This window comes from Parasteatoda tepidariorum, chromosome 9, assembly GCF_982258835.1.
Source record: "Parasteatoda tepidariorum strain Cologne lab strain chromosome 9, Ptep-v5.0, whole genome shotgun sequence".
Lineage (NCBI taxonomy): Eukaryota > Metazoa > Arthropoda > Arachnida > Araneae > Theridiidae > Parasteatoda > Parasteatoda tepidariorum.
This window is the reverse complement of record NC_141763.1, coordinates 94,966,918-94,979,585: the sequence shown is the minus strand read 5'-3', so window position 1 is coordinate 94,979,585 and position 12,668 is coordinate 94,966,918. Positions and strand designations below refer to the sequence as shown.

Here is a 12,668-nt window from a genome sequence, read left to right as displayed (position 1 = left end):
GAGGATCAAAATTGTGATGGCATGTCTTCGGAACATCGTCAGGAATGTTTCCCAGACCGTCGCCAATAGCCCATTGTGCAGCTCTAGTGCGACGTAAATGGACAACAACAGCTATATTAATTAAAGAACTTAGTAGAAAAACGAGGTAAGTGATGTTCGTATAACGAAAAAAAAAAAAAATTGCATCCGAACTATTTCATCGCCAATTTTTATTAGAAGCCGGGATAAAATTCTCTTCTTTATTTTACTTACCTGTGCCATATTTGAAATTAAAATCTTGTAAGCATACTGAAAACTTATGCGGTTGAGTGAAGTTAAGATTAAAATTAAAGTTTAAAAAAATTAATTGATGATTAAAATGAATCATTTAAGCAACCACTATTCATATTGACGCAACCACTTTTTGTTATTTTTTTTCATTCATAATTTTCTCCTAAAAATGTCACTTACCTGGTTCTTCCATTAAGCTCTTTAATTGTGTCGATATATGTTTTCCAGTTTTGAGCATGATATATTTTATTTAAATTATATTTTTTTTAAGTTTTTTTTTTTCTAGTATAAGATAGGTCAAATTCAGTTTGGAAAATGATTACTTCAAATATACGGGGAAAGTAGAAAATTGAAACTGATGTACTTTAGTACTATTTGTAGTTAAATCATTAATTTTCATCACATCGGTAAAGATTTTTTAATAATGTAATGGGAAATCCAATGTTAAAGAAGAAAAAAAAATCAAAAAAATATATCTTTTTTCTGAATTCTAAAGTTGTTCATTATTATACATATTTTATTAGTTAAGAATACTCTAAATGCCTTTGTTTGCAAGAGATTAATTAGTCAAATAATTTCTGAGAAATCGAATTTTGAAAAATTTGTATTTGTTATTTAATTTCTCAGAAGCGATTTGACATACTTCACTCGACAGATTTTTTTCAATCACACACACACACACACACACATATATATATATATACACAAATAATATAAAATAGAAAAATATAAAACTATTGAAGGGAAACAGAAAACTCTTTCTCAATACACATATTTTGCTATAATTAAATGCGATATTTCTGCACTAATTAATTAGTACATTTGAAGTACCCCCACCCTTGGACCTTCAAGATTGAGTCCTTGAGCATGAAGCTCCTATTATTAGATCAAAAGACCGTTTTTGTATTTTGCGTATTGTGCATCATACAGAAATTCAAAATTAAATCTAGCGTTGTTATGAAAAAAAATCATACTAAATATTTTGGAATTGTCCTATGACTGCAACACAAATTAAATGATCGCGTTAAACGTTTTTAATATTTTAAAAACTTCTCTCTTTGATTTTATGTAAGGACAGTGTTACATTAATATCTATGATTTTTTTTTCTAATCACACATAATTTTTTAATGAATAGCAGATTATTAAAAATGCAATGTATTTTTATAAGCAATAATTGGTCATGTCTATTCGTTTTGAGCTCTATTACATCGTGAGAATTACATTTTATTGATTGTTCAGATTGTTTACAGTCAGAAATTAATTATTTTTATTAAATAACAGCTTTCTTTAATTATTAATAAAGAATAATATTTATTTCTAAGTAGACAAATTGTTCTTTTTATTAAACTTAGAGCAAGATTTTCATGTGTGGAAAACTTTAAATTGCAACTATGAATAATTAAATCAGTTTCCCATAATTCCTCCTTCACTTCCTTAACCATTTTAACATAGTTAAATCAATTTCCTTTTTGAGTCATCTGAAGTGAAAGTATTAGAGTCTGATAAAATTTTTTTGTAATTATTTTATATTTCTAACAATAATCAACTGTGACTTCAAATACGCTTAAAAGCAATATTATTAAAATAATATTGCTTTTAATTAATATTGCTTAAAATTGTTATAAATTAAAACAAGTCTATTTTTGATGCTTTTTTTAATAGCTAAGCCAAGATGTTTACGCACATTAAATAATGTTTCTGTTTCGAATCTTATAAAAATAAATCGAATAAAAAATACAGAATACTTTATTTTAATAATCAACTGTGACTTCAAATACGCTTAAAAGCAATATTATTAAAATAATATTGCTTTTAATTAATATTGCTTAAAATTGTTATAATTTAAAACAAGTCTATTTTTGATGCTTTTTTTAATAGCTAAGCCAAGATGTTTACGCACATTAAATAATGTTTCTGTTTCGAATCTTATAAAAATAAATCGAATAAAAAATACAGAATACTTTATTTTAATAATCAACTGTGACTTCAAATACGCTTAAAAGCAATATTATTAAAATAATATTGCTTTTAATTAATATTGCTTAAAATTGTTATAATTTAAAACAAGTCTATTTTTGATGCTTTTTTTAATAGCTAAGCCAAGATGTTTACGCACATTAAATAATGTTTCTGTTTCGAATCTTATAAAAATAAATCGAATAAAAAATACAGAATACTTTATTTTAATAAAGTGTACTAATTCGGGTTAGGAAGCTCATTACCGGCTCAAAATTAAACAAGAGAATAATTATAATTCTTCAGAAACAAAGAAGTTATAAAGTGAATGATTTTAAATTTAAAAAAAAAATAAATAAATAAATAAACTTCAGTGTCATTCTAGAAATAAAATCTTGTTCTTTTAAGTAATAAACAAAACCAAGTATAATAAAATAAATCAATTAAAAAAATAAATTAATAAAAAAGGTCAAAGTGGGGAAACTTTCAAAGAAAGTTTTCAGATTTAGTTTTAGTTTCTCTGGTACGTCGACAGCAGACAACTACAAACGAATATACCGGTTGTGTTTTAAGAAAGAGCCATTCCTTCCTCTAAATTTTCACCTTTGGCGATCATCATTTGGCATATACTGGGGCGAAAAAGAGTGCCAATCTAGTAGGTAATAAAACCTAGACTTAGTTGAGAGTATGATGATTGATCATCCCCACGCCCATAAAAAGGGGGAAGCAGAGACATTCGGTGAAACACCCCTGACACGGGAGTTAACTTATTCTTTGTTTAAACTATCGAACAATATCGATTTTATCTTGAGAGGCGAAGCAGATTTATATATATGTTAAAATCTTAAAGAAATCTTGGTAGTTACCGATATTTTATTTTTCTCGGAAAAAATGCTTTAATAAAATGTGTTGCGCACCAGTTTTTCATCTTTTCCGTCTTGCTATATAAGGGCTTTCACCCATGTTTAGAGCGTTTGATTCCTTTTTTTTTTAATCTTTTCTCTTTTTCAAAAGCTTCTGTTTTAGAAAAAAAATTAAAATTTTTTATTTGTGTTGTAAATTTTTTATTTTATTTTTCCTCCTTTAACTTTTTTGAATTCATGTTCATAATAAAGAGTATCCTTCTTATTGTACTATTCATAAATGCCAAACTCCTGTTTGGAGAATGAATATTTATTTTTACACATGTTCAGACCTTTTGAAGAAAAACCCCTTTGATGTTTTCCCTGGCCTTCAAATGGTTTTAAAAGAGATACCGTGTTTTTACAAAAGAAGCATTAGTAACGAACATTTTCAAAATTTCAGGAATTCTTTCATTAATTATTAAATTTAATAGCTTGAACAAATTGTTCCTTTTTATGTTTCAGCTCTCTTCTGATTTTCATCGATGCCATTTGTCCAAATACAATGACAAATTGAAATTGTTATTTCTATGAATAACGATTGATAAATAGGATATGTATGGAAATTGTATAAAATTGTTTAAAGCAGCTCAATGTTTAATAACTAACTCATCTACAAATTTATCATACATAGTATGATAAATTTGTTAATAAATAACTCATCTACAAATTTATCATACATAGTAAATTGGTTATTAAGAAAAAAATAAATTTGCTAATAAAAACTGTTTTTAATAAATAGTGAAAAAAAACTGTATAGGTTACAATAAAATATGAATAAGAAAACGTAATTTAAGCAAAAAAAACTTCAGATAATTTCAGATGGTTTGATGGGTGCTGATAAAAATCATCGTTGATAGTTTTAGATTTCATCCTAGTTGCGGTCACTTGCTTTCAGTTTCAAAAATAAATAAATAAAATATTTAAAAATTAATAATCAAAATAAAGATATTTAATATTTCTCCGGCACAGATAACGTGAACTATTTTTATTTTCAGCAAAAGTTTTATCTCCTTTTAAAATCAGAGTTATTAAGTTTAAGCTCTTCACTTTTTCCAGAAAATTCAAGTAATAAAAGAAATTAACTGCTTTAAAAAATGTGCAAGTTTAGAAATTAAACCATCTAACAATCAATGAACATTCATAATAAATATCGTAAAATTAAAAAGTAATATTAAAAAAACCTGTACTACCCTTAATGTCAGAATTTGTTCACTTTTTTTCCTTTGTATTTAAAAAATAACAACTGATTGAATCGAGAGAATTATTTTAAGTAAGAAAAAAATTTCATGCGAATCTTAAAAAAGTTCTTGAATCAGATTAAATAAGTCTCCTACTGGTGGCTGAGTCAGCCAATCTGGTATACTCCCCATCTTGGCCAAAGAATACCTAAGGAGGCCTTTTCATTTCAATTCCAACCTTCAGTAAGGATAGGTTCGAAAAGGGACGAAATATATTGCACCTCCAAAACCCGTTTCACTGTCTCCCCTACATTTTTTGTGGGGGTGCGTGTGTTAAGTAACCCGAAACTAATCACTGTCACAGAAGGGGAATTGCAACCTGCGGGGGTCAACTAGCTTTCAAAAGATATCAGAAGAAACTCACTCTTCATCTTATATTATGCTTTTTCTCTTTCTAAGATAAACTTAAAAAATATTTTTTTTTAACTCTAAAACGACTTTATTTATTTTCAAAATAGTTTTATCATTTTATTTAACATGCACTTTTTCTAATTATATCTTGAATTGTTTATTATTTTGATTTGATTCTTAACAAATAAACACCGGGGTTATTTGTCACAAACAAATTGAAACATCAAAATTGAAAATTATTCGATTTAATTATCACAAAATTTTAAATCATATTAAGACAGATCTAAATTCCGATTATATCACTTAACTTATTCAAATAATTTAGCTCGGATACATTTAAAACTTCACCCACAAACTCATATTCATCATTTTTACTTACATTATTTCTACTCAGTTATAGTTACTTTAAAAACTTATCGCCAAAGATATTATTTAACAATAATACAAAAGAAATTCCTTATTGATCTAAAGCAGTTATTTAGTATAAATTTATTAAACTGCACATTTTGAAAGCGCAGTTTTATATGAAGTTTATTTTAAAGGAATAAAGGAAAACATAACTTATTAAAAAGCGAAAATATTTTATTTATCAGATTTTGCTTGTTAAAAGGTATTTATATTTTATCAAATAATTTTTATCAAGTAATATCTTGTGATTACTTTAATAAAGGAATTAGGAACTTTAATTTTAGGCCTTTAACTTAAAATTATTATAACCCTAATAACAAAGAATGATGGTAAAAGTGGGTAATGAACGCATTTTATTTGTAAATGTCGTAAATAAAAGGACAAATAAATAACTTACAAAAGTATAACTTATTTCTAAGAAATTCCTTAAAAACTATCTTTGATAAGCTTTATAATTTTCTAAACCTAGAAGTAATATTATAAGAAAATTGATGTAACTCTTTCATTTCAGTTTTGAGGATTCATAAAAAATACCATCATTTCTGTCGTAAAAATAAATTATAACATTTTCGACTAATAAGCTGAAGTGACAGTTTAAATTTATTTTTCTAATAGATCATTTCGATGGATCATTAAAAACAACAAAATAAAACAATTCGATGTTATTTTACATTTTAGTACATAGATTTGTGAGACTGCTCACTGTAATTAATATAAAGATTTATCAAAATAATCGAAATTAATTTATAAAAAAGTACGATAACGAAATTTTTGAAAGAAAAGGCATTTATTGGTTTTCATTAAAACTTACAACATAACAACAGATTGAGACAAGTTTACTTTACAAAATTTTATTAAATACAAAAATACAGAAAATTATGGTTATCTGGGAGATATATTCATATAGATGGCATGCTGGCTAACCCTGGGAAGTTTTCGTGTTTTTCCTCTTTATGTAATGCTAATGACGGTTAGTTTTCTTATATTTTGATTAACTATAATTACACTAATTAAAGTTTGCAGTATAGAAATTTCTACTAAAACTCTTCTCCATGAATGGCAAAAGAGGGTCAGGGAAGAGAAATTAAAATAACACATTGATTACATACTTTGTTCTAGCAAAAAATTATGAATAAAAGTTACATTATACACTTTTAATATAAATTCGAAAAATTTCTCATTATTAAATACATAAGATATTGCATAATTACTACTCTTAATATATATTTTTAGAATATTTCGAAAAAAAGTTTTAAAAAGTGTATTAATTAGGAATTACCGATTAGGGAATCAACTAAGGAATCAGGTCTGAAAACATCAAAACCAGTTTGACTGTCTGAAGTAACAAAGAGTAACTTAACTCTAAGTATTACAGCTTATTTTTATTTTTTAATTTATCGTAATGAAATTTCGTGGTGTTTATAATAATCACATTTCTCATTCTTTTTATTTCATCTGGCAATCAAACTGGTTTCAATATTTTCAATGTTGCGTTCCTAAGCATCGATTCATTATATTTTGATACCGTTTGTATTTTTCTCTCGTGAATATTAATTATGACCACTAATGTTCTTTTACTTCCCTTTTTTTTTTTAAAGAATTTTAAAATACATGCGTGTATTTTCATATTTTTCTTCATTTGCTGATTAAAATGAAAATTTCATAATACTTTAGTGTTCTTGTGTATTTACATTAAAGCCCTAAAAACAGGGTTAAGTGCTTGTTCATGTTTGGATGATGCGTGGTCTTGTGTACTAGCTATTTTTTTTTCCTTACCGTGAAAAAACATACTATCCCAGCTATTGGAGTAATTAAAACTATTTACGGAATGAAAAAATTGGAACCTTTTAAATTTCTTTAATGTAAATGTTTTTTTAAACCTACAAATGAGTGTACGATATATTTTTTTTAAAAAAAAGGAAAACGGCGGTTTTGTGATGCTTTATAGCATATTGGAAGATCTTTACGTCATTTATTCGATTTTAATTAATCTCACTTTATTCAGCAGCTAATTTTTTTAATTCTGAAACATCTTTAAAAAACAAGAAACAAAGTTTAAAAAAAGGGGAATAATGTATTTAAAAAATAAATTCCATTCTCAAAATGAATAAAAACAAGAAAATTATTACTACTAAATAAATAAAATGTATATAGAATGAACGAATTATCAGCAAATATAATTTTCATAATAAATTACAAGCTTATAACTAAAGAGAAAGCTATCGGTTTTTAAAGCGTTCCCCATATCAGTTCTTCAGAAGGACAGAGAGAGAGAAAAAGATTTTCAAAAGGGGGCAAGACCTCCCACCGAGAAGATTAGTGAACTTGGGGGTGGAAGTTGCCTTCCTCCCTTACTCAAAGGTAGAAAGTGACTTGTGTTTCAAAGGCAATATTACAAAAAGTAATAAAGATAAAAAAAATTAACCTACATTTTCGTGGATAGGAAAGATTGAAAAAATTATTAGTATTTTTTTTTAATTGATCACTCCGATTCTTGAACAAGAAAAATCGATTCAAAGTATGACAAGCCCGCCATAGACTTTACATGTTAAAAGCAGAATTGAGGAGTCTGCTTGGTGCAACACTTTTCTCCCGGCAACCACGATTCATGACCCTGATTTTCTGCTCTTTTGAGCGCGCCCCGTGTTCTTTGTTCGCCAAGCTCCCCATACAAGCTATCATCGAAGGCGAAAGAAAAGGAGACCTCTTCATCGAAGCCACCCTCCCTAAAATGCTCTCTTCTTGTTTCCATAGCACCAGACTGCCGCAGACTTTGTGGCGGACAGAGTACCTATCGTAGACAAACAGTAAGTAAACATGCGGAAGAATTAGCAGCTAGGACGTAGTTTGAATTTTCTGTTTTTCTTTGAAAATCGTAAAAAAATATAATAATTTGACTTCAACGACTGAATTTTCTTTAAAAAAAAAACTAGATATTTATAAATGAGTAAAAAAAAAAACCAAACTTTTAGAGAATCTGAGTTTTTGATAAAAAAGCTGAAATTCGAGAGACAAAAGGGAAAAAAATCTCATCCCTGTATAAAGGTCAATCAGTTTTATCCCAAGGAAATGAATTTTAGAGAAACTTCAAAGGGAGGAATGAGGACTTCAATAATTTCGCTCAGCGGAAAATTAAATTCCTCATAAAATATTTTTACTTGTGAAAAAAAAAATTTCAGCTGAAATTAGCGGAAAAAATGGAAAAATCTGAGAAAAAGCGGAAATCCGCGAATCCGCGAAAGAATCTCATCCCTGAACTTATCACGCTTAATATTGTCAACAATATCTTTTTCTACTTTAAGTAAAAGCAGTGAATTTAGGCGTTCAGTGGTCATTGTTGTTCGAAGATAGTTTTTAATCCATTTCATCTTGCTGAAAATTCTTTCACTTGTCGAAACTGTCATCGGTGCAGTTAACGCTAATAGATTTAACAATAAAAACTTATGAAAGCATTTATGCTAAAATGTATGATTCTGCATTTTTAATACAAACTGTGAATTGAATTTTTACATAATTACAAAATTATTAAGTTTTTTTTTAATAATAATTAACTTAAATGAAAACTGCTAACTGTAGTCAAAAAGATAATATAGAAGCATTAAATAATTAAATACATAAGAAATACGTCAACCCCGCTCAAAGGAATACCATCGGTTCCAGCCAAATCTATGCAACTAAGCGGGTTATTCGATCAAAAGGGGAGTGCAATATTCAATCCAAAATTCTGAATTTTTACGAAATTTTACTTTTTAATGGTTTTTAATGCATAGTATAGCATTTTGATTAAATAAGTTCAGTTTCATGGTCAATAAACAATTATAATTAAAACTGTATGCGTTAGTAGTTTCAATTAAATAAGATCCATGAAAAATAATTTCAACTGAAAAAATCTAAAAAAGAAAAAAAAAATACTATTTCAAGCACAAAATAAAAGCTTAGTAAAAAGTAAAAAACGGAAAAAGAATTCCAATTTTCAGAATTCAAATGTGATTTATCTTTTTCTATCCCTAGCTCCTACTAATGAATATAAATAACATAGCATTTTTAATTGCTCTTTTTTCTTTCTTTTAATTATTTTACTGTACAAAAAAGATTAAAAAAATAATTTTATCTGCTTCATGAAAATCAATTTTTACCCGAAATAATTTAATTGGAAAGTAATAACACATTTAATGCAATTTAATTAAACTTAATATTTAAACAATAAGACTGCAAATAATAAATATGTATTCATAAAAAAATTGCACTTACGTTCAAAATTAGACTGCTGTAGATAGGATGATCGTTGGCATGTGAGCGGATTTTCTATTTTATTCAATAATAATATGAATTTATAAAATACGCTTTGAGTAACTAAGTACCCGTACATGACAGTTAAAAACAGGTCAATGAAGTAATTGGTACCACAGCTGCCTGTGCTTTGAGCCCCTTCCTTCCCTTCTTAACCACATGGACAAATATTGTCTTTATTCTCAGAAAGAGTAAGAGAAAACATGAGAAAATATAGCTTAGGGCATTTCTAGCTAACCACTTTTAAAAGACCCTCGATTTTTCAAGTTGACAGAAATATCCGGGGTTTTGTCTGCTGCTTCACAAGATCGAGTCGCAGCACCAGCGGCTTGATCAAACAAAATTGCCACTTCTCCGTGAATATTCGGAATTCCCTATTTTCACCATATTTTTATTGAAATAATTAATGAATCCAAAATTACAACATTTAACACTTTGAACTCGGCAACCATTCTCAAATTGTGTGAAATGATCGAAGTGTTGATTCGATTGAATGTAACTCAAATTTAATGTTTCAGAATTCTTAGGATTCTTGAAAAAAAATATTAAAAGCAAAAAACAATATTTTATTTTCAAAACAGAAACTTTTATAAAAGTGAATTGAGGATCACATATATGTTAACTATTTTCCATAGAGAATATCAAATTTTGTTGTCATGATTAATTGTTCTAAATATATGAATTAGTCCCTGAACACTTTATTTTAGGTTAAAAAATTTTGAACACAAGTAATAATCCAATCCTCATAGAATTTTAAAAGTTATGAACTGAATGGTAGTTAACAAATTAAATGTTTTTATTTTCTTTTTTAGAGTTAGGAGTCCTTTGAAGTTAGTAAAATTCTTCATAATAGAAAAATAGCGTTTGCTAATTGAAAATATAAATTATTTAATAATTTATGTTATTTAAACAGAATTTAACAATTTAAATAAGATATTTTGAATAATAAAGTATCCCATTTAATAGGTACTCTTATTTGTAATTTTTTCCCTATATTTTGAAAGTAAAAAAAAAATGGGCTGCATCATCAGCACGATTATTTCATATAAAATTTATAATTCTTTAAAAAAAAATCATGTAAGTTCATCACTTCCTTTAAAAAAATTACTTAAACCTCAAATAAAGATTTAATATAATTCAGATAAATAATATCTGAATTTTATGATACATTATTAGCTAACTAAAAATTAAGGTCACTACAAATTTTTTTTAAATTTAAGAATGTGTCGTTGAAATAATAATACAAGAGAAATGGTTTTCGATATTTTGGCATGTAATGTCGGTCATCTTGCTTTGAATTATCATAAATGGTTACTCATGGAGGAGAAAAAAAAACTAAATTTAAAAAACACATTTCACAACAAGATTTGCCAAGTCCGGTCTGGGATCCCGAAACGAAATTCAGATAACATTGAAAGCCGATTAAATCTCATCACCGATAAAATATCCGATAATGAAAGATTTTCTGCAAAGTCGGGATTATGGCCTGAATTATCGATCATCTTGCTTTGAATTATCTTAAATGGTTACTCTTGGAGGAGAAAAAAAAAACTAATTTTAAAAACACATTTCACAACAAGATTTGCCGAGTCGGGTCAGGGATCCCGAAACGAAATTCAGATAACATTGAAATCCGTTTAAATCTCAATGTCCGATAATGAAAGAATTTCGGCAAAGTCGGGATTTTGGCCTGAATTATCGATCATCTTGCTTTGAATTATCATAAATGGTTACTCTTGGAGGAGAAAAAAAAAACTAAATTTAAAAACACATTTCACAACAAGATTTGCCGAGTCGGGTCTGGGATCCCGTAACGAAATTCAGATAACATTGAAATCCGTTTAAATCTTATCACCGATGAAATATCCGACAGTGAAAGAATTTTGGCAAAGTCGGGATTTTGGCCTGAATTATCGATCATCTTGCTTTGAATTATCATAAATGGTTACTCTTGGAGGAGAAAAAAAAACTAAATTTGAAAACACATTTCACAACAAGATTTGCCTAGTCGGGTCAGGGATCCCGAAACGAAATTCAGATAACATTGAAATATGTTTAAATCTCATCACCGATGAAATATCCGACAATGAAAGAATTTCGGCAAAGTCGGGATTTTGGCCTGAATTATCGATCATCTATCTAGCTTTGAATTATCTTAAATGGTTACTCTTGGAGGAAAAAAAAAAACAAATTTAAAAACACATTTCACAACAAGATTTGCCGAGTCGGGTCTGGGATCCCGAAGCGAAATTCAGATAACATTGAAATATGTTTAAATCTCATCACCGATGAAATATCCGACAATGAAAGAATTTCGGCAAAGTTGGGATTTTGGCCTGAATTATCGATCATCTATCTAGCTTTGAATTATCTTAAATGGTTACTCTTGGAGGAAAAAAAAAAACAAATTTAAAAACACATTTCACAACAAGATTTGCCGAGTCGGGTCTGGGATCCCGAAGCGAAATTCAGATAACATTGAAATATGTTTAAATCTCATCACCGATGAAATATCCGACAATGAAAGAATTTCGGCAAAGTCGGGATTTTGGCCTGAATTATCGATCATCTATCTAGCTTTGAATTATCTTAAATGGTTACTCTTGGAGGAAAAAAAAAACAAATTTAAAAACACATTTCACAACAAGATTTGCCGAGTCGGGTCTGGGATCCCGAAGCGAAATTCAGATAACATTGAAATATGTTTAAATCTCATCACCGATGAGATATCCGACAATGAAAGAATTTCGGCAAAGTTGGGATTTTGGCTTGTAAAAAAAAAAAAAATGCCGACTCAACCTGAATTTGCCGACTGGATGATATTGCTGGGGGGGGGACACCCCTCTCACCCCCCCCCCCCGTTGGGGACAGGCCTGACGTCGTCGTCGAAGTAAAATTATGTACCTAATATAATATAACGCAATTTTACTAATATCTTAATTGTTTATAATTTTTGCGTGAATTTCTTCATTTATAATTTAAATGGCAAATATTTTCAATGTTTTTCTACATTTTTTTTTCTTATTTTTTAAAAATGAAAGGTCAATTTACTTTTGAATGAATTTTGTTTTGAATCAATATCTTATAGAAGTCTGTATTTGCTGATTATGACTTACTTTCTCATCTTCAAACAGTTGCTGTAATTAGCTTATGGTAACAACGTTTAAATGAAACGAAAGATATATTTTAATTACCAAGTAATTTTTCAAAAAATATTCAAATATAAAGTAGAAAGTATTTCAAAGTTGC

The 12,668-nt window shown here is 28.0% G+C and overlaps 1 protein-coding gene across 1 annotated transcript in view; it reads right to left on the bottom strand.

The window, feature by feature from the left end:
• LOC147804358 (uncharacterized) overlaps positions 1-9,541 on the bottom strand; it is a 40,399-nt gene extending 30,858 nt beyond the window's left edge. The window contains exon 1 of the mRNA XM_087152409.1: positions 9,381-9,541. The gene's annotated coding sequence lies outside the window, so the exon portion shown is untranslated. The remainder of the gene's footprint in view (positions 1-9,380) is intronic.
• Between the last annotated feature and the right edge of the window lie 3,127 nt (positions 9,542-12,668).